At 39.2% G+C, this 24,379-nt stretch overlaps 1 protein-coding gene across 1 annotated transcript in view; it reads right to left on the bottom strand.

Moving 5' to 3' along the window:
* Positions 1–24,379, bottom strand: part of RabX5 (RAS oncogene family member RabX5) — a 73,082-nt gene that overhangs the window by 27,888 nt on the left and 20,815 nt on the right. The window lies entirely within an intron of this gene.

Genomic DNA, 24,379 nt, shown 5'->3' with positions numbered 1-24,379 from the left:
GGGACTTAAGTGTGATTTCTTGAACACACACTATACTGACACAGATACATGTTGCCATCTACACCTTGCATGTTATATTGACATAGCTTGATATTCAGAGCATGTTTGTAATTTCATTGGTTCCCCCCCCCCCCCCCCACATACTTGTAATTAAAAGTGGAGTATAACTGACAAACTGTTCATATCTTCAATTTCAATTTTTTCCATTTCAATTTTTATTTTTGTCTATATACCATAACTTTACAGATGTCAGACAACTCTGTACTCAATATACAACAAAAAACATATTGTAATGCACCAGCGAAAACTGCTATGTGGTAATATTTTAGGAGAAAAATACTGAACCACAGCACAAGTATTATGAAGAGTGAAAATTCCTTGACAATATTCACACAATATTGAACCTTAGATAACAAAAACTTACTGGCCAAAGTTCTAAGCTAAAATATTTCACATAGTGGTTTTTGCAGGTGCAACAATGATATATTCTAATTTACATACAAATAAAAAATTCACATTCTGATTTACAGATAATTTATGGAATACAGGCACCTGTTAATCAAGTAATGTTTTAATGACTTTTGAAGCTTTTCCCTGTTCAAGTTTTTTACATCCTTAGGCAGTTTGTTATAGAGTAATATACCCTTCACATATGGGCTATGGTCCATCTTTTTGGTGCAGTGGAAACTCATGTGGTAATCATTCCTATTTCTTGTGTTATAATTGTGGATCTCACTGTTACTTTAGTCAATGTTATATTGTGTTTAATGAAGATAATAGATTTAAATATATAATATATATATTCCACATATATATTTCATACACCGAGTGAGGGGCTGCACGGTTTGGGTCATGTAGCTGTCACCTTGTATTTGGGAGATAGTGGGGTCAAACAACACTGTTGGCAGACATGAAGAAGATGGTTTTCCGTGATTTACCATTTTCATACCACCATGATGAAAGTCTAATGGGGCTTATGGTTCCAGTCCTAATTTTTACATGGTGCTGGAGGTCATTCACAACATGTAGATAGTTGTAGGAAGGTTCTGTAGATGGCAGGCAAGTGGGCATGAAAAGATCGATTTTTGTAATTAAAGGCTGTTTGCCTTGAAGTGAAGTGCTTCAAGTCTAACATCAATCAGGTGGCCTTTCTGACAGAAACAGTCGTATAACGTCAAGTATTACGGAGATAATATTGCTGGATTGTATTGAATCCGACTTTACCCAATCGATTAACCCTGTTCGAACTAATATCGATTTTAAATGATAGTTCCCATGATGCTACAGTATTTGTGTTTTTTGATTTCCAATTGCCCATATGCCTGTGCTGTAAATCTTTGTTCCTTGTGCTTGTTTATTAGAAATATATCTTCACCAGTCCTCCTGAAATCCTGTATTTCCTGTTTGAGTACAACTCAGGGGCTGGAAGCTGAATGGTTCTATTAATGTATTTACTGTATATATATTTCCTGTCTCAATGCACTTAATTCTGTTATTTTTATTTTCATGTGGTACTTGGATACTGATGGACCCATATCTTGCATATGCTATGCTCTGCTGTCTTGCTTTTAAAGGAATTTATTATTTGTCATAATATCAGCTTTATGCTAATGTATCATTCATTCATTTCAAAGTAAAGCTACTTTGTTGTGTGAGGTTATGCACTCAATAAGATAGTATGGCGTACGAACTAGGGGGTATCAGATCATTATTTAGGACATAGCAAGTACTTGAAAATAAAAATATATGAATTATAATGTATTGGGAATGGAAATAGTAGTACTGCATTATAATCGTCATAGTAGGTGAGGGTGTGTGGTGAAGGAGGAGGAAATAGGATAGAAGGTGGAGGGAGGGGGTGCGGTGAGCATAACTGGATATACGTCACTACGGTGGAAGTCACTTCTCTGCTCTATCTGTTGAAGATAATAGTAAGGTATTGCACACAATGCACATTGCAGCGCAACCTCTTATTGAGGACTGAAACTACAAGGGGCCATCTATCTTGGAACCGAAATGTATTATTGACTTTCACCTCTATCCTATTATATCCTCTTTGGTTCATACCAGGCAAATGCTAGGGCTGTACCTTAATTTAGATCATCGTCGCTTCCTTCTCACTCCTAGTCCTTTCCTATCCCATCATCGCCATAAGACCTATCTGTGTTGGTGCAACGTAAAGCAAGGTTATAAAAAAAGTCATCATATTATGAGTTATTAAAGAATATTTTTTCATTCGTCTTTCAACCCCAGACAATTATTTCATAGCTCAAATGAGGTTATATTACTCCATAGTACAATTTTAGTAATACATTTGTACCCACAATTTTTGATAGCCTATATAATAAAAAATGTTTCTTTCTGTTTTTTTTTTTTTGCTATTTGCTTTACATCGCACTGACACAGATAATAGGTCTTATGGCGACGATGGGACAGGAAAGGCCTAGGAATGGGAAGGAAGTGGCTGTGGCCTTAATTAAGGTACAACCCCAGCATTTGCCTGGTGTGAAAATGGGAAACCACAGAAAACCATCTTCAGGGCTGCCGACAGTGGGGTTTGAACCCACTACCTCCCGGATGCGAGCTCACAGCTGCGTGCCCCTAACCGCACGGCTAACTCGCCCGATATAAAAATATTCTAAGATGTTAACTTTTTTACAGACATAAATGACATGATTCTTGCATGACATATGTCTATGTAGAACAATACCTAAGGATTTAGAATAATCTGTTGTTTGAAGGTATGTACCATTTCTTTTCAATCCCTTTTATAGTCAAATTTCACCACGTTAGTTTTGTGAGGATTCGCCATAAGGAAATTGAAAATGAAAAATCTGTTGATATGTTTGAGGGATGCAATAAGATTTTGTACCATTGATTCCCTATCTCTTCCCCAAGTAATGACATACCGTATTTACGCAAATAATCCCCGCTACTGAATAATCCCTGCAACCATACTTTAGGAAAGCTCACTTGACTGAGGCAAGCCTTTAACCAAGGGCCCCATGAACAACTTCTGTTAACCCTCCAAGTGCTGATGGTTTCACTCTTAAGTGCTAAGCCGTCTTAAGGCAGCGTGCAGATACATTAAAAAAATTATAATAAATACAAATTTGTAACTACATATGGCATATTATATATCAATTTGTTCAGGAAGAATTAAAGAACAAGATAATAGCAGGATGTTTTACTTAGAAATATCCAGTAAAAGTATAATGGATGATTAGTCACACTTTTTTTAAAAATATTTTAAAATATTCCAATTTTTGAGGTTGGTAACAAACACTACATTATCTGAAATTAAATTCCAAGATATACAAAATGTACCAAATTTCATTAGACGCACAATGATATATAATAATATAAACTTCAATGAATAATAAAAAAGTCACAGGTAAAAAGACTCGGAGAGAGTCTGTTGTGGTGGGCCATTAGGTCTAGATGTGCCTGGTAGGGTTCGCACTTTTGAATTGTCTACATCACTACTTGACGCATCACTACAGTCACGGGTATCTAAATTAGGGTCATATTCTTCCCTACTTCCAGAAGAAAAGTCATCTAATGATAAATCATCAGGAAAATCTTCAAATTTCCGGTGCCAATGTCATCTTCACTTTCATCACTCCCAGTCTCCTCCAATGCTTCTCTAATTGCACTAGAACTACTTAGTTCACTCACGTTTATATTATAATTGTACCGGGTGGTACACCTCCACGTCGCTAATTCAAACTTTGCGCCAGTTGAAACTCCCCTACTGGAGGAAGCCTGAACTTTATCTACTGTGTTAATTTTCAAGTTTCTCAGAAGATGTCACTACTTGGAAATTTTGAAGTTTCTGAACTGGGTCGTTTTCGATGTATTTTTGTTTTACCTGTAGTAAGAAGTGTGGACATTCTCTTCCAGATGGCACTACTGAAGAACTACAATTGTGCACCCTAGTGCGAAGTGAAAGAACTATGTTTTTGGAGAAATTTTGAATTCATAAGTTTGTTCTTTGTTAAATTTCTTTCAGTCATTGTTTAAGTTGGCAATATTAACCCTTTCTTTCCCCTTGTTTTGAATTTACCAATCCCGAATTTCTCGAATTAATTTTCCACCAATAATGTGTTTCTTCTTCATCTTGTGTAGGGGTTTTCTTGGTTAGCCAATAAAATTCTTGTGGGAGGGTGTTCTCATTCTTGAAACGCCTCGAACTTTCCGCGAGAGTATATAAACTGCTGATTTTCGGGTCTCCGTGCCACTTCAGCAACATCTTTCAGTGTGTAAAGTACGTAGCAGGGGGCGGGAAGCGCCTCTTTCGTCGGGCAGCAGTTCAACCACCAGGTAATGGCCGTTTAATAACTTCTTTTCTTGCTAGCTCAGCAGTTTAACTCTCCGGGCAGGTCCGAAGTGTTTTACCATGTAACTTTTCCCTAAAATGTAAAGACACTTGGTATCAATTCTATCTTGTTAAACTACATATTGGGATAGAGAGTGCTTAACCCTCTCGAGCTCCCACTCATATTGCATTGAGGTGAACTTATTTTCTCAACCGTTTCTTCCTTAACGTAACGTAAATTGTCTCTTTCTATAAGTCACCTCTTTAGTATGGGATTAGCCCTTGCATTTGAGGCCTAGTGCCAAGTAGGTTTTAAATAAAGTATATTAGGAGTGCAAGATCGCCTCCGCTCAAGTTGGTATTTTAGAGGCCATGTAATATTTCTGTTTCTTCTCTGAATAGGCCTCAGTAGGTTGGGTATTTTTACCCCTGTGTATGTGTCCTTGGGGGACAGCCTGAAGGTGGAATTTGGTGTGGCCTTTGATAGGCTTGAACTTAAGAGCGGGTCGCTCTTTCTTAAAATTTGTTTATGCATGCCTCGAGGAGGCTTTACTGTGTAATTGGGAGCAAGATCTCCTGGGCATGATTGGGGTCTTCTGCCCCTTTGTTGAATCTTGTATAGCGTAAGGTTGGGCTTATTGCTCAAGAATTATGTGTCTGGCTCTCTGAGCCCAAATCCTGTAACTCTGTAATTGTACATTCTCGATTGGTTGCTTCGCTACTCTGTACCTGCCATTCTTGTTATTTCTTAATTTTGGAAAGAAAATATAACCTTGCTAAATTTTATCTTAACTTTAATTTCGTATTTTGAGACCTGTTCACCCCCGCACCTTCTTTCACCTCTGCAAATCCACGAAACTCCGTAACAATAATAATCACTAAATAAAACATACCAATTAAAATAGAGTAAATCAGCCACACAATCACAAATCGGCTAGCAAACAATAACCTTCAAACGCGCGAAGCTCCAGCGCAGTTTGACTAGACGTAAACAAAGACCAATTCACAGCTGACAAGATCGCCGCTTACTGCTTTACTTCCCCAATCAAAGACCAACTTGCACTTCCTACCAGATAGAGAATTTCATTTTGCAACGAGAATATTCCTAAAATCGATTGTTATACCGATTTTAGGAGTTGTTATGTCGATTTTACGAATCGTCTCACTGCGAGGCGATAGCACTTCAGCCGGGATCCGAATCGTCTCGTAGTGAGACGATAGCACTTCGAGGGTTAAAGCTGCAATAGCTCAGTATACGAGGCAGATTATTAGCACGGGTGAGGTCTTTCCTTGAGGTCGAACTTGGTGTGTAGTAAACAGAGAGGCCCGGGCACAGCCTATCAAAGTGACATCGGGAGTGGTTCAGGGTTCCGTGACTGATCCCCTGATGTACCTCGTATTTGTGCTCGATCTTCCCAGTTGTGTAACTACACATATGACACAATATGCAGATGACACCGTCCTATATAAAAGCATTTAAAACATTGAGGATAGTCGAAAACTGCAATCACACTTGCAACATTTATCTGTGTGGTGTTATGTAAATGGTTTAAACATAAATGTATATAAATGTAAATATGTTAGATTAAATAGACCACGAAACTGCCTTAGGAAGAAGTATGGATTAAATGAGATCAGAATCCTGCAGTGCTCAAACATTAACTCTTAGGAATCACTGTTATTAACCCTTTGAGGCACAGAACTATTTTTTTCAAATTTTGAAAGGAAAATTGACAAATACATATGCAAGACATCAAAACAAAGTAATATTTCTAAAAAAGTTTTTTTTCCCAGTAAAATGTACAAAATTATGGGGGGGTTTCATCTGAGACCACTGTGCCTGTAGGTCACTGCTTAATAGTACGAGTCTTTTACTCAAATTACACAAACTTTTACTTTTACATAAGACACAAAGTATTGTTCAGTCTTCACTAAATAAACAATCATTGATGGAAAGAGAGGAAACAGTTCCTGTCGGATGAAAGGCACAAACCAACCCCACATGCCGTACATGACCATCTTGTCCTGAGAGGTGCCTTCTTCGTACTGCAGTATCCACAGCGTTTTGAGGAGCCATATATTGGCATGTGTTTTGTTTCAGACATTCTTTTCTCTGCTGCCACTTGAGGTTTAAAACTCATCAGTTTAGGAGTGGCAATGGGCCAGGAGAGTCTTTGAAACTCTTTATTTCTTACTAGGCCAGAGACAATATTTCTATGAAAATCCTTCAGATGTATATTCTTATTTGCATTACCTAAGCGGTACAACATAAACGTCAACGAAATGACAAAATAATAGCAAACATGATCTTTTCGACTTTCTATCAAGAGAACAGAAGGATTTCAGCATTCTGTCTTGTCTACACATTCCATATTTGCTGTGTAAGATTGTTCAATTTTTGTGCATGTTACTTCTGAGTTTTTTCTATTTACTGTGGTTACTGCTGTAGGTGATTTAATAGTTGACAAGAACATCACTGTGCGCTTATCCTTCCATTTCACACAAGCTATACCATCAGATCTAACTTGCCAGTCACAGTGACTCTCGAGTTCTTCGTCAAGTTTCAGAGTTGGAATCCCTTTCTGGTTATTCCTTACTGTTCCACAGGAGGGAAGTCCCTTTGACTTCAGTTTCTCGACTAGTGCTAAGCTTGTGAAATAATTGTTGAAATAGATGTGATAATCCTTATTTTCTAAGCCTTCACATAAATCAAGCACAACTCTTTCTCCCAAATTATGTTCTATTTTGTGTTCTGTTTTTCCAGTATAGATCTGGAAATCACATACATAACCAATTTTATCTGCTCTAAGCCATATTTTATAACCTCTTTTTATAGGTTTTTGAGGTATATATTGTTTGTAGCCAATCCGACTCTTAAATTTAACCATACACTCATCAACTGCCTGTTTTTGTGTAGGTGCATAATTTTTGTTGGAACTCTTTCTCAGGGAGTCAATCAGTGGTCTTATTTTATAGAGTTTGTCATAGTCTGGATGTCCTTTCTTTAGCATTAAATTATCATCATTTAGATGAATATGAGACAATTTCCAGCCAAATCTCTTTAGCGTCATTAGTGAAGATATGTATGTGTCTCTAAGATATTCGCGAGAAGACCAGCACAGCACTGTCTAATGCAACTTCCATTTCACTTCACTGTCAGGTATGACGACTGGTGTCCTTGGTCTTGTTCGCACATCACTATCACTCTCGTCAGCATATATTTCACTATCTTCATCCATATCACGAACTGGATCACTGTCATCATCTTCTGACGTAATGTCTTCCAACAGTTCAACTCCATGGTTGCTTGATTCCCATCAATATGTTTATCGCTAAGAAAACTTTTAATCTCATCTTGTACCACAGGTTTAAAAGGTTTGTCTCCCTGAGTAGCATATAAGTTAGTCTGGAAAGTTATATGATGTATCAAATCCTCACTGAAAAGAACAAAATATACCTCAGTTGGAGACATAATATTTCCATCTTTTACCTTACCTAAAACACCCACATACTCTTGAAAGTCTGGACATTTAATCTTATCACAGTGATTTTTGCTCCAGTTACCTCCTAATGTTGACAGAGGTACATCATCTTCACTACTGAAATAGTCATCACTGTCTAATGCAACTTCCATTTCACTTCACTGTCAGGTATGACGACTGGTGTCCTAGGTCTTGTTCGCACATCACTATCACTCTCGTCAGCATATATTTCACTATCTTCATCCATATCACGAACTGGATCACTGTCATCATCTTCTGATGTAATGTCTTCCAACAGTTCAATTATTTCCTTCTTGCCTAACTTCTCAACATTCTGTTCTGAAAAAATGTAAGGTTATGTTACTCGACATGCGGTGAGATGCAGTGGTTTCAACTGAAACCATTCCACATTTCCGTAAATTCTCTAAACTTAAAATTTCATATCATCTATTTATTATTTTCAATTAGTTTCTTAGATATCATAAAAATAAATGTATCTGAAATCCAAACAATCAAATCAAATTACACCAAAGGAAATTACACTTTCAAAACAACCGCTACACAATGCTTCAAGCACAAAATATCTCCATGAAAAACAATCAAATCAAATTACACCAAAGGAAATTACACTTTCAAAACAACCGCTACACAATGCTTCAAGCACAAAATATCTCCATGAAATTTCTATACAATCATCCGATTTTATCAGTTCCAAAAATCATCACCAGAGAACAGCACCCCACAGAGGCAATGCAAGTGGTTTCAAATGAAGAACTCTCTCACTTTAATACCAGCAAATTTGTTTAACTCCTTTGATATAGTAATTTTAACTGAAATTTCGTCTTGTACCGCACGTTTAAAAAGTTTGCCTCTACGAGTAGCATATAAGTTAGTCTGGAAAGTGATATGATCTATCAAATCCTCCCTGATAATCACAGAGTTATCGTGACTGCTGGTCTTGTCGTGAAAATGTTTTTTTTTTTGCTAGTTGCTTTACGTCGCACCGACACAGATAGGTCTTACGGCGACGATGGGACAGGAAAGGGCTAGGAGTTGGAAGGAAGTGGCCGTGGCCTTAATTAAGGTACAGCCCCAACATTTGCCAAGTGTGAAAATGGGAAACCACGGAAAACCATTTTCAGGGCTGCCGACAGTGGGGTTCGAACCTACTATCTCCCGAATACTGGATACTGGCCGCACTTAAGCGACTGCAGCTATCGAGCTCGGTGCGAAGATCTTAGACACACATTTGTCTGCCCATACTTTCAAGATTACAATGTAGCAGAATTTATTAATTATTACACTGGGTAACATCATTTTCGGGCTTTACATGAAAATGAGTGTATTTAGATCACTTCTTAGAGCTGTTCACAAATATGTGATTTAAACATTTTAATAGTGATTATGTTTAAATATGTTAGCAGTAAACAATAAGTTGCAGGTTATTAGAATAGTATTACCGATTTTGACCTTGTTAAAAATGTATGTAGCTGAAGATGTTCAATAATTGAACAAAACATGTCCTATGTTTTTAATAATTTAGCAATAAAATAAGGATGAGATCCTAATTTTATAACTGCTTGTAAAGTATTGAATAGGTGGAAATCAAACTTTTATCATTCTACTTTAACTGAATTTCAATACGGAAGAGGATAGTATCATGCAATGGATGATCAAATCGCAGTAAGGAAAGCCCTAGATGAAAAGAAAATTAACGAGGCAACGACTGCAATAGAAACATTAATAAAAGGCATTACAACTATGGTACCCATTGTTCAAAGAAAATCTAAACCATGGTTTAATGGGATATTCTACACAGCTTGGAAAGAAGCGTTAACACATCTGCACCTAGCCTTAGTTGCTCCTTCAGATTCAAACTTACAGGAATATGCTAGGATGAAAAGGACATATAAGGTCCCACCAAGCAGAAGAGGAAAGGAAGTTAGTGGATGAAGCAGAGAAGGACCCATTCAAGGCATTAAACCCAAGGAAACCAAGATTTTCTAGACACATATCGATAGACGTATGGGAGAGACATTTCACAGAAATATTGCAGGTGAGGAATATCTGCCCAATAAGGAATTCATACGCAAGCCAAGACTTGCCTGAACCAGAATAACTTTTCTCGGAAGAAGTATGGACTACATGTTATGATTCTCATATTTTGGTCCGTATTGAAATGTACAATAAAGTCAAATAAATATAAAAGTTTATTTGTTCCACCTTTTCAATACATAAAAAGAATTTAAAAAATTAAAACTGTAGGGACATGTTTCGCTCTTCAATCAAGAGTATCATCAGCTTATATCTCAAACTGAAAGGTAAATGATCAGGTACCTGAGTGTAATTAAATTAAATATAAATGTGAAGATGATGTTACAAATAGTGAGCGAAATGGTTGACCATAGTTTAAAGTTGTTTGTAATTTCATATTGTAAACTTTCATATTTATTTTACTTTGAAATATGGACTGCCATATATAACTGCAAAGATAATAAAGCATGTGGCCCTGACGAGATTTTCAACAAGCATATAAAAGCACTAACCCCAGCGTTAGTGGGATTATTAACAGACCTTTTCAACGTATGTCTGAAAACAGGATGCATTCCAGAAAATTGGAGAAAATTTATGGTGAAAATGCTCTATAAAGGTAAAGGAGATGTCAGAGACCCCAACAATTATAGAAGAATTGCCCTAGAATGCTCACTTTTTAAAATACTGACTGGACTTATAACTACAAGACTCCCATCTTTAGTGGATGATTTTCTTCCAGAAGAACAATTTGGCTTCAGACGGGGTAGGTCCATTCTTCAGGCTATTCTGTGTCTTCAGGAAGATATAGAGACAGCCCTGTCAAGGCCCAAGGGAAAACTACGTGCCATCTTCATTGATTTCACAAAAGCGTTCAAAACTATCCAAAGAAATATAATCATAGAGAAATCGGAAACTTTGGTCAGTGATCAGAATTTTCTATGCAGGATCAACTGTTCTAAAGAATCTACAAGATCCTAGTTACAAACTTCAATTATATTGCTTGCTTGCTTGTTGTTTCAAGGGGCCTAACATAGAAGGTCATTGGCCCTAAATTATATTAAATTGTATTATATATACAGTATATATATACATTTTCGCAACCGAAACAATTACAGACCGGATCATTAAGCTATTCACTGAGTTCCGTTGGCATTTGAAAGCACAGTGCCGGACATTGAGTATGATGCGCTGATTTTCAGGAGCTAGCAATTAGCTTCAATCCAGCGACTCATCTTCAACTTCTACACAATTTTTGGACTTCATATTTATTAAATTGTGTTGTGACTTCGTGCCTGATAGTACATGCAGGCTGACTCACTTAACTGTTCATCACCTCTTCTCGTAAACATTTTGAGACACAATGCCGAACTTTGCGTGTGTTGTACTACTATTCAGAAGATTGCGACTTGCTTCATATAAGTGACTGACCTACTTCTTCTAGACTTTACGATTTAAAATCGCGCAGTGCCAATCCCCATTATCTTATATATTGCTTCTTCAACTGTTTTTTGTGAAAGACTCATTCTTTAATTTCTTATTTACCTATGCATTGTTTTTGCATTTTATTCGGCTGATGATGACCCAGATTGGAGTCGAAACCAGTACCCCTTCTGCTTATAATTAAATAGGAATGTAAAACTACATTTCTTATTTACTTGTATTGAATAGGTTGAACTAAGTTATTTGTTATTTCAATTTAATCTTTATTGAAATCAATGACGGTCTTTCTCATTCGAAACCTATAAGACAGAATATTGGGGTCCTGCAGGGTGACCCTTTGAGTCCCCTTTTATTCATAATAGCCACAACAGATGATATTCAGTTTAAAGTTAAAAACTTCATGATTGTTCCGTATTGAATAGAGAAAATAAGAAGATGTACAATATTATAGGGAAGGATCCACCTTTCAATACTCCGTAGTAAAAAGTAGTTACAACCTGTTTATTGGGACCGGTTTCAACACATTTAGAGTGTCATCATCAGCCAATTAGCGAAGATCTTAAAATAACTAACATATTGAACACAGGCAAAATATTAACATTGTATCACATCGTAGCAATTCAGTTAATGTTCAAAACACAATAATCACAGTCAAGAGAGTAAACAGAACATCACTATCTTGCGCCGAAAACAAATATATTTGAAGTTCATAAGCAGATCAAGTATGCACTTATGTAAAGTCGTTGCTAGGCAGGTCTTGTAGGCATTTGTTTCTCCGGTCGAAGAGTAAAAGGTGACGTGAATGAAGTCTTAGGAAAACAGTGTAGGATTTAATTTCGTCAAAATCAAAGTAGATATATAGGTTTTAAAATAATTTAAAACGTTAAAAAAGAATAAAGCCAAATAAAAATATATTAAAAATGGGAAGAAATAATGAAAGAAATCCGAGGTTCAACTCGAAACAACTTGCCGTAGTAATTGATAAAGAAATGATAAATAGAGAAAGGGGGTGGGGAACGTTTATTAGAGGGTGGTGATGGTGGTTATTGTTATTAGAGGAAATACAATTGGGCAACAATCCTTTATATAACACTAATTCGAGGAAAAAAGAGGAAGAGAACCGACACTTCGAAAAATGAAGATATCGGTTAAAGGAAGACAAGGGCCACGAAGGGCGTGAAAATGAAAGACTCCCTAGCCCTCGCAAACCTAATAGCATCGGGGTCGGAAAAGAACAAGAGTTGACCAAGGGAGGTCGGACAGGATAGATGAAAGTGAGGAGCCTGGCACAAGTAAGTGGAAGCAATGCCAGGACTCAGCTAAGGGCCCCGTGGTCGCCAACCCACGCTCCGAAGTTCAGAGCCCCTGGGGGATGGAGGGTGGGAAGGAAAGAAAAATGGAAGGGATCTGATACTTCGAAAAATGAAGATATCAGCCAAAGGAAGACAAGGGCCACGAAGGGCATGAAAATGAAAGACTCCCTAGCCCTCGGAAACCTAATAGCGTCGGGGTCGGAAAGGAACAAGAGTTGACCAAGGGAGGTCGGACAGGATAGATGAAAGTGAGGAGCCTGGCATAAGTAAGTGGAAGCAATGCCAGGACTCAGCTAAGGGCCCCGTGGTCGCCAACCCACGCTCCGAAGATCAGAGCCCCTGGGGGATGGAGGGTGGGAAGAAAAGAAAAATGGAAGGGATCCGATACTTCGAAAAATGAAGATATCAGCCAAAGGAAGACAAGGGCCACGAAGGGCGTGAAAATGAAAGACTCCCTAGCCCTCGCAAACCTAAAAGCGTCGGGGTCGGAAAGGAACAAGAGTTGACCAAGGGAGGTCGGACAGGATAGATGAAAGTGAGGCGCCTGGCACAAGTAAGTGGAAGCAATGCCAGGACTCAGCTAAGGGCCCCGTGGTCGCCAACCCACGCTCCGAAGTTCAGAGCCCCTTGGGTGGGGAGGGGGGAACTAAGGAGGATCAAGGGGGGTGTTGCGGAAGGGGGAAGTAGCATGAGAGGGTATTGTGTAAATTGTGAAAGATTGATTCCTTATTTGTTGACTTCAGGTTATTTAAAAAGGAGATGAAAAAATCGAAAAGGGCATTGGGTTTCTCAGAAATATCATTCAGATTAAGATTTGGATTGAAAAACTGGTCAAGGTGTATAAAACAGTTTGTCTTCCTTTGGCTGATATCTTCATTTTTCGAAGTATCGGATCCCTTCCATTTTTCTTTTCTTCCCACCCTCCATCCCCCAGGGGCTCTGATCTTCGGAGCGTGGGTTGGCGACCACGGGGCCCTTAGCTGAGTCCTGGCATTGCTTCCACTTACTTATGCCAGGCTCCTCACTTTCATCTATCCTGTCCGACCTCCCTTGGTCAACTCTTGTTCCTTTCCGACCCCGACGCTATTAGGTTTCCGAGGGCTAGGGAGTCTTTCATTTTCATGCCCTTCGTGGCCCTTGTCTTCCTTTGGCTGATAATCTTCATTTTTCGAAGTATCAGATCCCTTCCATTTTTCTTTCCTTCCCACCCTCCATCCCCCAGGGGCTCTGAACTTCGGAGCGTGGGTTGGCGACCACGGGGCCCTTAGCTGAGTCCTGGCATTGCTTCCACTTACTTGTGCCAGGCTCCTCACTTTCATCTATCCTGTCCGACCTCCCTTGGTCAACTCTTGTTCTTTTCCGACCCCGATGCTATTAGGTTTGCGAGGGCTAGGGAGTCTTTCATTTTCACGCCCTTCGTGGCCCTTGTCTTCCTTTAACCGATATCTTCATTTTTCGAAGTGTCGGTTCTCTTCCTCTTTTTTCCTCGAATTAGTGTTATATAAAGGATTGTTGCCCAATTGTATTTCCTCTAATAACAATAACCACCATCACCACCCTCTAATAAACGTTCCCCACCCCCTTTCTCTATTTATCATTTCTTTATCAATTACTACGGCAAGTTGTTTCGAGTTGAACCTCGGATTTCTTTCATTATTTCTTCCCATTTTTAATATATTTTTATTTGGCTTTATTCTTTTTTAACGTTTTAAATTATTTTAAAACCTATATATCCACTTTGATTTTGACGAAATTAAATCCTACACTGTTTTCCTAAGACTTCATTCACGTCACCTTTTACTCTTCGGCCGGAGAAACAAATGCCTACAAGACCTGCCTAGCAACGACTTTACATAAGTGCATACTTGATCTGCTTATGAACTTCAAATATATTTGTTTTTGGCGCAAGATAGTGATGTTCTGTTTACTCTCTTGACTGTGATTATTGTGTTTTGAACATTAACTGAATTGCTACGATGTGATACAATGTTAATATTTTGCCTGTGTTCAATATGTTAGTTATTTTAAGATCTTCGCTAATTGGCTGATGATGACACTCTAAATGTGTTGAAACCGGTCCCAATAAACAGGTTGTAACTACTTTTTACTACGGAGTATTGAAAGGTGGATCCTTCCCCATAATATTGTACATCTTCTTAGATGATATTCAGTGCGTGTACTCCGAAAATCCAGATAAGCTGCAAATGTACATCTACGCGGATGATACGGTGTTACCGTCAACGCCACAGGAAACGCTTCAAACATCCTTCAATCAACTGACAGACTGGGCGGAAAGAAATAAACTCCCCCTAAATGAGGGTAAGACCGTGTCGATGTCCTTTAGACAAGGTGGAAAGCAAGCAGTCTTTCTATACAAGTCACGTCAGGTATCTACTGTGGCCAAGTTTAAATACCTAGGCGTAACATTCCAAAGCCAGGGCAATGTATTTACCCTACATGTGAAAGACAAGGTAAAAGCAGCAATACAATCAATGAATGACATAAAGCAGGTCAGCAAATTATCCCTCAAAACAGCTATTAAGTTGTTTAATGTGAAGGTATCACCAGTCGTTACATATGTTCTAGAGAACATCTGGACATATCTCACAAAGAAACAATTATTAGATATCAAAAGTGTAAAATCAGCTTTTCTAAAAAAGGCCCTTTGCTTGTCAAAATTCACGCCATCCTCTCTTGTATATGTGTTAGCCAGGGAATTATACTACATAAAGGAACTACCGTTTAAGCTGCTACTTCCAGCTACATTAATGCCCTACAAGATTTATCGGCAAAGAGAGCGGAAATCTCGGACGACTTCTTTACCACTGATGCGATGTTCTCGCAAGAATGGAAACGAGCAAATTACGAGCTGCAGCACACTGTGACTAGTTTCGCAGTGCATGGTTTCCACCATAAGTTATGCAGAAGATCAACGTATTATCATTCTTTTTTTTTTTTTTTTTTTTGCTAGGGGCTTTACGTCGCACCGACACAGATAGGTCTTATGGCGACGATGGGATAGGAAAGGCCTAGGAGTTGGAAGGAAGCGGCCGTGGCCTTAATTAAGGTACAGCGCCAGCATTTGCCTGGTGTGAAAATGGGAAACCACGGAAAACCATCTTCAGGGCTGCCGATAGTGGGATTCGAACCTACTATCTCCCGGATGCAAGCTCACAGCCGCGCGCCTCTACGCGCACGGCCAACTCGCCCGGTGCATATTATCATTCTGACTCAGACTGTGTATGCTCTCGTTGCGGGGAGCCATGTGGTAGATACCATGCCATTTCCTGTACACAGAGATATGAATCACTGACAAAGTTTTGTTTAACAGAATTGTAAGACTTGATATGTATTTAATGGCCATTTACTGCAATTAAACTTTCATAAGGAAGATATAAAACTCTATGTGGTTTCAATCGAAACCACTCCGCTTTAAAGGGTTAACGATTTGAAATGGAACCAGCAGACAGAGGAGGCAAGATGAAAAGTGGTGAAAATTATAGGATTTCTTAGTAGCGATCTAACAGGCTTCAAATCAGGAGCCCTACAAACAGCCTATCTCAGTATGGTGAGACTCTATTAACTTACGGTTTTCCTGTCTACAGTCCCACCACAGTCAGAAACTTGAACAGCAACAGAGCATACAGTGTCACTTGGAGAGACTAATAACTTACCACTCCCATGTTCACTCAGCTAAACCGCCTCAACAGAAACTAATTTTAAAAGGACCACCTCCATTAACCTTCACTCTTTTCATCGTCTTCCTCTACCCTTTCACTCTGTTCACAGAGGGATTAATCTTGTCCCTCCATTTGCTCGTGCCTCATCCTACCAATCCGGTTACTATGGCTGGTCCTCACAACTCTACATACATACATACATTCCATACATTATCGTTAAAGACTGTTATGACTTTCAGCATTCAGTCTGCAAGCCTCTGTGAATTTACTAAATGTAACCACAATCCTCTATTTGCAACTAGTGCCGTGGCCTCATTTAGTTCTATACCTCTTATCTTTAAATCGTTAGAAACCGAGTCTAACCATCGTCGTCTTGGTCTCCCTCTACTTCTCTTACCCACCATAACAGAGTCCATTATTCTCCTAGGTACCTAACTTATCCTCCTCCATTCACCTCATATGACCCCACCACCAAAGCCGGTTTATATGTACAGCTTCATCCATCGAGTTCATTCCTAAATTAGCATTTATCTCCTCATTCTGGCCACCCTCCTGCCATTGTTTCCACCTGTTTGTACCAGCATTCATTCTCGCTACTTTCATGTCTGTTACTTCAAACTTATGAATAAGATATCCTGAGTCCACCCAGCTTTCGCTCCCGTAAAGCAAAGTTAGGCTTCGATCACATTGGAGGCACGCTTGTGCAAGTAATTGGTGGCGCGCGCGTGCGCAAGCATGCACATATAAACAAATTCTGCAGGAGAGCGACAGAAACAAGTGGTGACTTGTCCATCGCTGCTCACACTGCCCGCCACAAGCAAGTGCATGCTTGCGCAAGCTTGTTCCGACTCCACTTTCGTAGTTGCAAGCGTGCGTGATCTCAGTTGAGATCCTACCATCGAGGCTTCTCTTCTGGTGATACACACTTTCGGAAATTAGATGGCTTCCTTATTCTAGGTGTGATTTTGTCCGGTATATAGTAGAAAGAGTCTGGTATCATTCAGAAGTATTCAAAAAACTTATCAGGCTGTCTAAGCAAATCGTTGAATGTTCGTGCATACTCTCCATCTTCCTCTCTGTCCAAAAAATACTCAACCCACTCTTCCCTGATTTCCTGCTCATCCAAAAATAAAACTTTAAAACGTCATTTTCCAAAACAATGTCCTCATCGCCTGACATCTCCATTTCGACTGCCCTGTTTATAATAATTAACTTGCACCTGCTTGCATTTAGTGTGAGCACATTGCTGTTCATGCCAGCTTACGCACGCATGCACCATCAAATTACTTGCACAAGCGTGCCTCCAATGTGATCGAAGCCTTAGTCTGAAAACAGACCGATGTAAAGATAGTTTCATCTGGGAGCTGACTTCTTTCTTACAGAATACTATAGATGGCAACTGCGAGCTCACTGCATTAGCTTTACTACACCTTGATTCAATCTCACTTACTATATTACCATCCTAGGAGAACACACAACCTAAATACTTGAAATTATCCACCGGTTCTAGCTTTGTATCACCAATCTGACATTCAAATCTGTTGAATTTCTTACCTACTGACATCAATTTAGTCTTCGAGAGGCTATAATTTTCATACCATACTCACTCCACCTATTGTCAAGTTCCAAGCTATTAGACTGCAGGCTTTCGGCACAATATGCCATTAAGACCAAGTCATCAGCATAGGCCAGACTGCTTACTACATTTCCACCTAGCTGCATCCCTCCCTGCCATTTTATACCTTTCAGCAGATGATCCATGTAAACTACGAACAGCAAAGGTGAAAGATTACAGCCTTGTCTAACCCCTGTAAGTACCCTGAACCAAGAACTCATTCTACCATCAATTCTCACTGAAGCCCAATTGATTGATTTTAATAATCTACCTTGAATACCATAGTCCCCCAGTATGGTGAACATCTTTTCCCTCAGTACCCTGTCATATGCCTTCTCTAGGTCTACGAAACATAAACACAACTGCCTATTCCTCTCATAGCATTTCTCAATTACCTGGTGTACAGTATACTGAAAATCTGATCCTGACAGCCACTCTGTAGTCTGAAACCACACTGGTTTTCATCCAACTTCCTCTCAACTACTGATCGCACCCTCCCTTCGAAGATGCCAGTAAATACTTTGCCTGGTATTACTAATCAATGAGACACCTCAATAGTTGTTGCAATCCTTCCTGTTCCCTTGATTATAGATAAGTGCAATTACTGCTTTTGTCCAGTCTGAAGGTACCTTACCAACAAACACTCTGTGCTAATCTTACTACTCTATGAAGCCATTTCATCCCTGCCTTCCCACCGTACTTCACCATTTCAGGTCTAATTGGATGGTGTTATGCATCACTTGACCAAGCGCCAAAAATAGATTTTGAGATATTCACACAAACGTAAAATCCTTTGTATTAATTCATATTTCCTGTTAAATCTGAGGTATTATATACCAAAATGAAGATAAAAACATACATTTTCTTCTTAATGTATTCAATTTAGGGATATTTGAAATATAACGTAGTAATCTGAGATAATAGTGCTTGGTCACTTGATGCTTTGTTGCGGTTATGTTCGTTTTTTGTTTTGCATCACTTGACCAACAAATAATTTTGTCATTTAGTGATTGATTTGACTTTTAAAAATTCAGTGCAGTGTAAAATATGGTACTTATTAACTAACTGTATTGCTTATTTAAGTACAGGATTAAATTATACATAACAGCATACAACATGACATAGAAAAAACATGAATTTTAGAATATACAGTAGTAAAGAAATTACACTGGTAGATCATAGTATTAAGGCATCATAAACACACAGTTCCTCCAAGTGTAATATAATGCAGAATTTTAAGAATTTTCGAGTACAATATCCATTTTTCCACAATCAAACCCATCTCTATCACCGTCTATTCCAGGAATTAGCTCCATGAGAGAGCGCAGGTCGTTCAGTTTTGCTTCTGAAACCGGTTTTCTATTGGACCATAACAGAATGAGCAGACCTAATCCATTTTCATTCTGAAGCTGCGACCAACTGTAGATTTCTTAATGTTCACTTCAACAGTGCGTTGTGCATCAAAATGCATTTTGAAGAAATTGCTAAAAGCTTTATCTTTCTTCCACTCTATTTCTCAACGTCTCACTGTTTGTTCCTGTCTTCCTGTGTACAATGTGGTTCTTCAGATGAACTGTACTATAAAAATCTGGTCCGGTCGTTCTGTGCACAACAAGCGGGTTCTTCTTTCGGCGCATCTTTATTACATTTATGTAGTCTTCGGTGGTATAGAGGCGCTGCTGAAATTTGAAAGCACGTTCTACATCTCCAAAGTCACTGTCGTTAGGGAGGAAGCTATGGCCTGGAAATAGAAATATTTGGTAATCTTTTCAATGGTAGGGTGTTGTTCCAAAACTGTTTACAGAAGTAGAACAATCTTTATATTACGATTCTGGCCTCCGCCAGAATCTGACCACAGTATGACTTCTTTGGCGTTGTGCATGTTTTCCATGAGATGCTTGTACAAGCAGGATCCAACCTCCTGAGCCCCTCGTCCTGCTTCTCCTTCCAACCAGACATAAAAAGGACCTTTATTATCTTTCCCACTATGAATCTTTGACCACAACTGGAGCTTGTAAAAAACCACATTTGTGGGGATACGGGAAAATGGCAGTGCATTTTCAAGGTCAAAACAAAACATTTCCAGTTTTTCGTCAAACTTCGATTTTTCCATATCGGAGGATTTTAGGTTCTGGGCGTATGCCGCAGGGAAGAAAACCTGTGCGAGAATCTGTTACGCGGGAATCTACATTTAGCATCACACGACCAAGCGACTGCAAGCTTGTCGTGTGGTCATTTGATGCGTAATTCAGACTCAGAAATGGTAGTTGGTCACTTGATGCAAAACTTCAGTTTAATGATTGAGAGGTTGGCGTTTGGTCAAAATTCATTTCCCGCGAAATCATATTGAGAATAAAAGTCCGAACAATAACCTACTTAAAGTTTACACCATTAGCTACCAGATGGTGCAATAATCTAGAAAATTCCATTTTGGCGCTTGGTCAATTGATGCATAACACCATCCAATTTCATCTATTCCTGCTGCTTTATGACAATGGAGTTTATTTACGATCCTTTCCACTTCCTCAAGCGTAATTTCACCAACATTTTCCTCCTCCTCATGAGCTTGGCTGTTTGCAACACCACCAGAAAAATTTCCTTTTACGTTGAGAAGATACTCTAAATATTCCCTCCACCTCTCCAGTGATTCCCTGGGATCTATTATGAGTTCACCTGAATTACTCAAAACACTGTTCATTTCCTTTTTCCCTCCCTTCGTAACATTCTTCATTACTGTCCAGAAAGGTTTCCCTGCTGCTTGAACTAGCCTTTCCAGGTTATTACCAAAATCTTCCCAAGACTTCTTTTTGGATTCAACAACGATTTGTTTTGCTCTGTTTCTTTCATCTACATACAAATCCCTGTCTGCGTCAGCCCTTGTTAGGAGCCATTTCTGATAAGCCTTCTTTTTACATTTACAAGGTGCTCTCACTTCATCATTCCACCAAGACGTTCGCCTTTTCCCATTTTTACACACAGCTGTTCCTAGTCATTCCCTTGCTGTTTCTACTACAGCATCCCTGTATGCCACCCATTCTCCTTCTATATCCTGAACCTGCTTACTGTCCACTGTTTGGAACTTCTCACTAATTATATCCATGCACTTCTGTCTAATTTTGTTCTTCCTGGAGATTTTCTACCCTTATTCTTTTGCAGACAGATTTCACTTTTTCCACCGTAGGCCTAGAGATACTTAGTTCACTACAGATCAGATAGTGGCCTGTATCATCGAAAAATCCCCGGAAAACTCATACATTCCTAACAGATTTCCTGAATTTGAAGTCGGTTAAGATATACTCTATTACGGATCTGGTACCCCTAGCCTCCCATGTGTAGCGGTTATGCCTTATGCCTGAAGAATGTATTCGTAACTGCTAAACCCATACTAGCACAGAAGTCCAGCAAACGCTTCCCATTCCCAATAGCTTCTATATCTTCCCCACATTTACCAATCACCCTTTCATATCCTTCAGTTCTATTTTAAACTCTCGCACTGAAATCGCCCATTAGCACTATTCTATCCTTGCTGTTGACCCTGACCACGATATCACTCAATGCTTCATAAAACTTGTAAACTTCATCCTCATCTGCACCCTCACATGGTGAATACACGGAGACAATTCTCGTCCTAATTCCTCCAAATGACAAATCTACCCACATCATTCTCTCATTTACGTACCTAACAGAAACTATGTTGCGTGCAATGGTATTCCTGATAAACAGCCCTACCCCATACTCTGCTCTTCCCTTTCTAACACCCGTCAAGTACACTTTATAATCTCCTATCTCTTCCTTGTTATCTCCCCTTACCCGAATATCACTTACTCCTAGCACAGCCAGATGCATCCTCTTTGCTGACTCAGCCAGTTCTACTTGCTTTCTTCCATAAGCCCCATTAATATTGATAGCTCCCCATTGAATTCCATTTCGTTCGCGAAGCTGTTTCCAAGGAGTCTGTCGCCTGTCAAATGGGAGTGGGACACCGTTACTCCCATAGGTCCAAGGCTTGCTTAAAATGTTCTGAGCTTGGTAAATTCATGAAGCAGGATGCTACCCTACTTACACATAGTCCGAGCGAGGATCTCTCCTCTAACGGGTTATCGAGCACCGGTGGATTGTATAGTCCTAGCCGCCTGAGCACAAGGAGGGCCATGACTCAGAATATGTCCGAGATGCCCACTCCCATTCCATAGCAACTGGTATTCCAACTCTCAGGACCACTTACTAGGCCGCTCAGCCATTGCCCATGGTGCACGAACTAGGACGTGACTACAGTAACCCACACCATGAACCTCACAATTCTAATGGAAATAAAAGCCTTGCCTCTAATGAAATTTACAAAACACATAAAATAGATGTGTAAATCTTGGTATGTACGTGAACAGGAGTGAAAGCGAGTATAAATGTTATCGACCAAATGAAACACAGTAAAAGTGTAAACGTGTGAATCCAGCACCATGGCTAAATGGTTAACATGCTGGCCCTTTGACCAAGGGATCCTGGGTTCAATTCCCAGCAAGGTCAAGAATTTTAACCTTAATTCGTTAATTCTGATGGCTCGGGGGCTGGGGGTGTGTGTTGTCTTAAGCATTGGAAATCATCCTAGGTTGGGCCCCATCCTTTCAGATGTGCAAGTTGCCTATAGGTGTCAACTTGAAAAACCTGCACCAGCCAAACAATATTATTATTATTACTAGCTGATGTACCTGTGCTTTGCTACAGAATTCCAGGCTAAGTAGTGTACACGTTGTGAGCAACATTGTATTAAATTGCATAGCTCGTAACATTACCCTAGAAACGCGACGGGGAAGTCACAAACGTCTTTTCTCGTACATACCATAAGTCACAATCAGGTTGGGGAGTTTTCATTATTACAGACACTCACACTCCACCTGCCTTTTTAATCCTCAGAAAGACTGTCTTAGTGGTTTTCAAAAATGAAATGAACATAGGTCATTACAATGACGTCAGTAGGAATGGCGCGATTAAAAGCAATACTTTCATATGAAATACTCGATCAAATGAAAAACCACCCATTTTCTCACTTTTAACGAATGGTACTACGCTGCCGATCTAATTGTCCAAAGTTCCAGAGCTGGAATAACCAAGCCGCAGACAGCCGTGATCAGTGAACACTCTTCGTCTTTTTCCGGCGAGGGGAGGGGATTGAATAGTGGAGAGTCCCAGCTGTTTCCTAGGACTCATAGGCTATAAACTTCATGGTTTTGATCCATATTGAATTGTGATCGCAATAATAATTATAAAATTAATGTTGTAATGGTCCACCTTTTCAATACTATAATATGCAATATTTTTGAATTACATTACTATCCTAGGGACTAGTTTCGGCCTTGGCTGGCCATCATCAGCCTTAATGTAATACATCCAATAACTAAACAAATGTACTAACACACTATTGAGATTAAAAATCTGGGATGAACTATGTGTAAAATCTGAAAAATAGATTAGGCTCTAAATTCTTAGCATCTGGAGTTTGCTCATCATCCAAACTCTTTCTTGTGTTAATATTCATAGAATTGTTAGTTCCATCACTGCTAATCATTACAATTTTATTGCAAAACAGGAAGTCGTAAATGTTGATTCTGTAGGCAGGTCATCAATCACCAAATCACTGGAGTGGTATTGGCAGTGTGCAAGCCACTGGACGCCACTGTAAATAACCACCAGCTGACGCAGAACTGCTAGGTGGTGCTTCCACATCAACCAACATAAATAAAATGAAATGTTCCCGTAGTGTTTGTTTAAATCATGCTGAAATACTGTTGGACATTGTCAAGACGGCACTTGAAGATATGGTTAAAACTGATACAGTCTTAAATTGTGGCTGGTATAAATTTGCAATTCATTGTGGTGTCCATGAAGTTAACCTCAATAAAGGATTGATAAAATTAATGAATTGAAGGAGAGAGCGTGTTAGTCAAATGGCATAGGTTATATGAGACTTTACTCTCGTTGCGGCATGTGGTGCGTGGCCTATTGTTGTATGCCTCATACTAACGTTTGTGAGATTCAAAGGAAAAGGAAGGGGCGGGGCAAGGAGAGAGAAGTGGGGCAAGGGGAGAGGTCGGGTGGAGGAGACAAGGGGGGTCTTAAGGTGGGGCCAAAGTATGTGGGAAAACAGATTGCTGCTGAGGAAAGGAGCTGTGAATAGTATGCAAAACTGAATTATGGCTTGTTGGTTTGACGTTTCTAAAAACTGGAATTAGAAGGTTAAATACGATATTTGGCTTTTCTGAAATTTCATTAAGATTATGATTTGGGTTAAAATGTTGATCTATATGTATGAAGCAGCTTTCAGTAATGTTAAGGAGGGGTCCTTTGTTGATGAGTTTGAGAATTTCCATATCTTGTTTTATGTCTGTGAATTTGTGATTAAAGTCATGCATATGCTGTCCTATAGCTGAAAATTTATTGTAGGGGAGACCGGGGTTGGTTAGTTACAATTTTTAAAAATAATTTTTAATTTTCCACATACT

The sequence above is a fragment of the Anabrus simplex genome, chromosome 7 (assembly GCF_040414725.1).
Source record: "Anabrus simplex isolate iqAnaSimp1 chromosome 7, ASM4041472v1, whole genome shotgun sequence".
NCBI classification, from domain to species: Eukaryota; Metazoa; Arthropoda; class Insecta; order Orthoptera; family Tettigoniidae; genus Anabrus; species Anabrus simplex.
The sequence above is the reverse complement of the archived record's forward strand: the minus strand, read 5'-3'. Positions and strand labels throughout refer to the sequence as shown.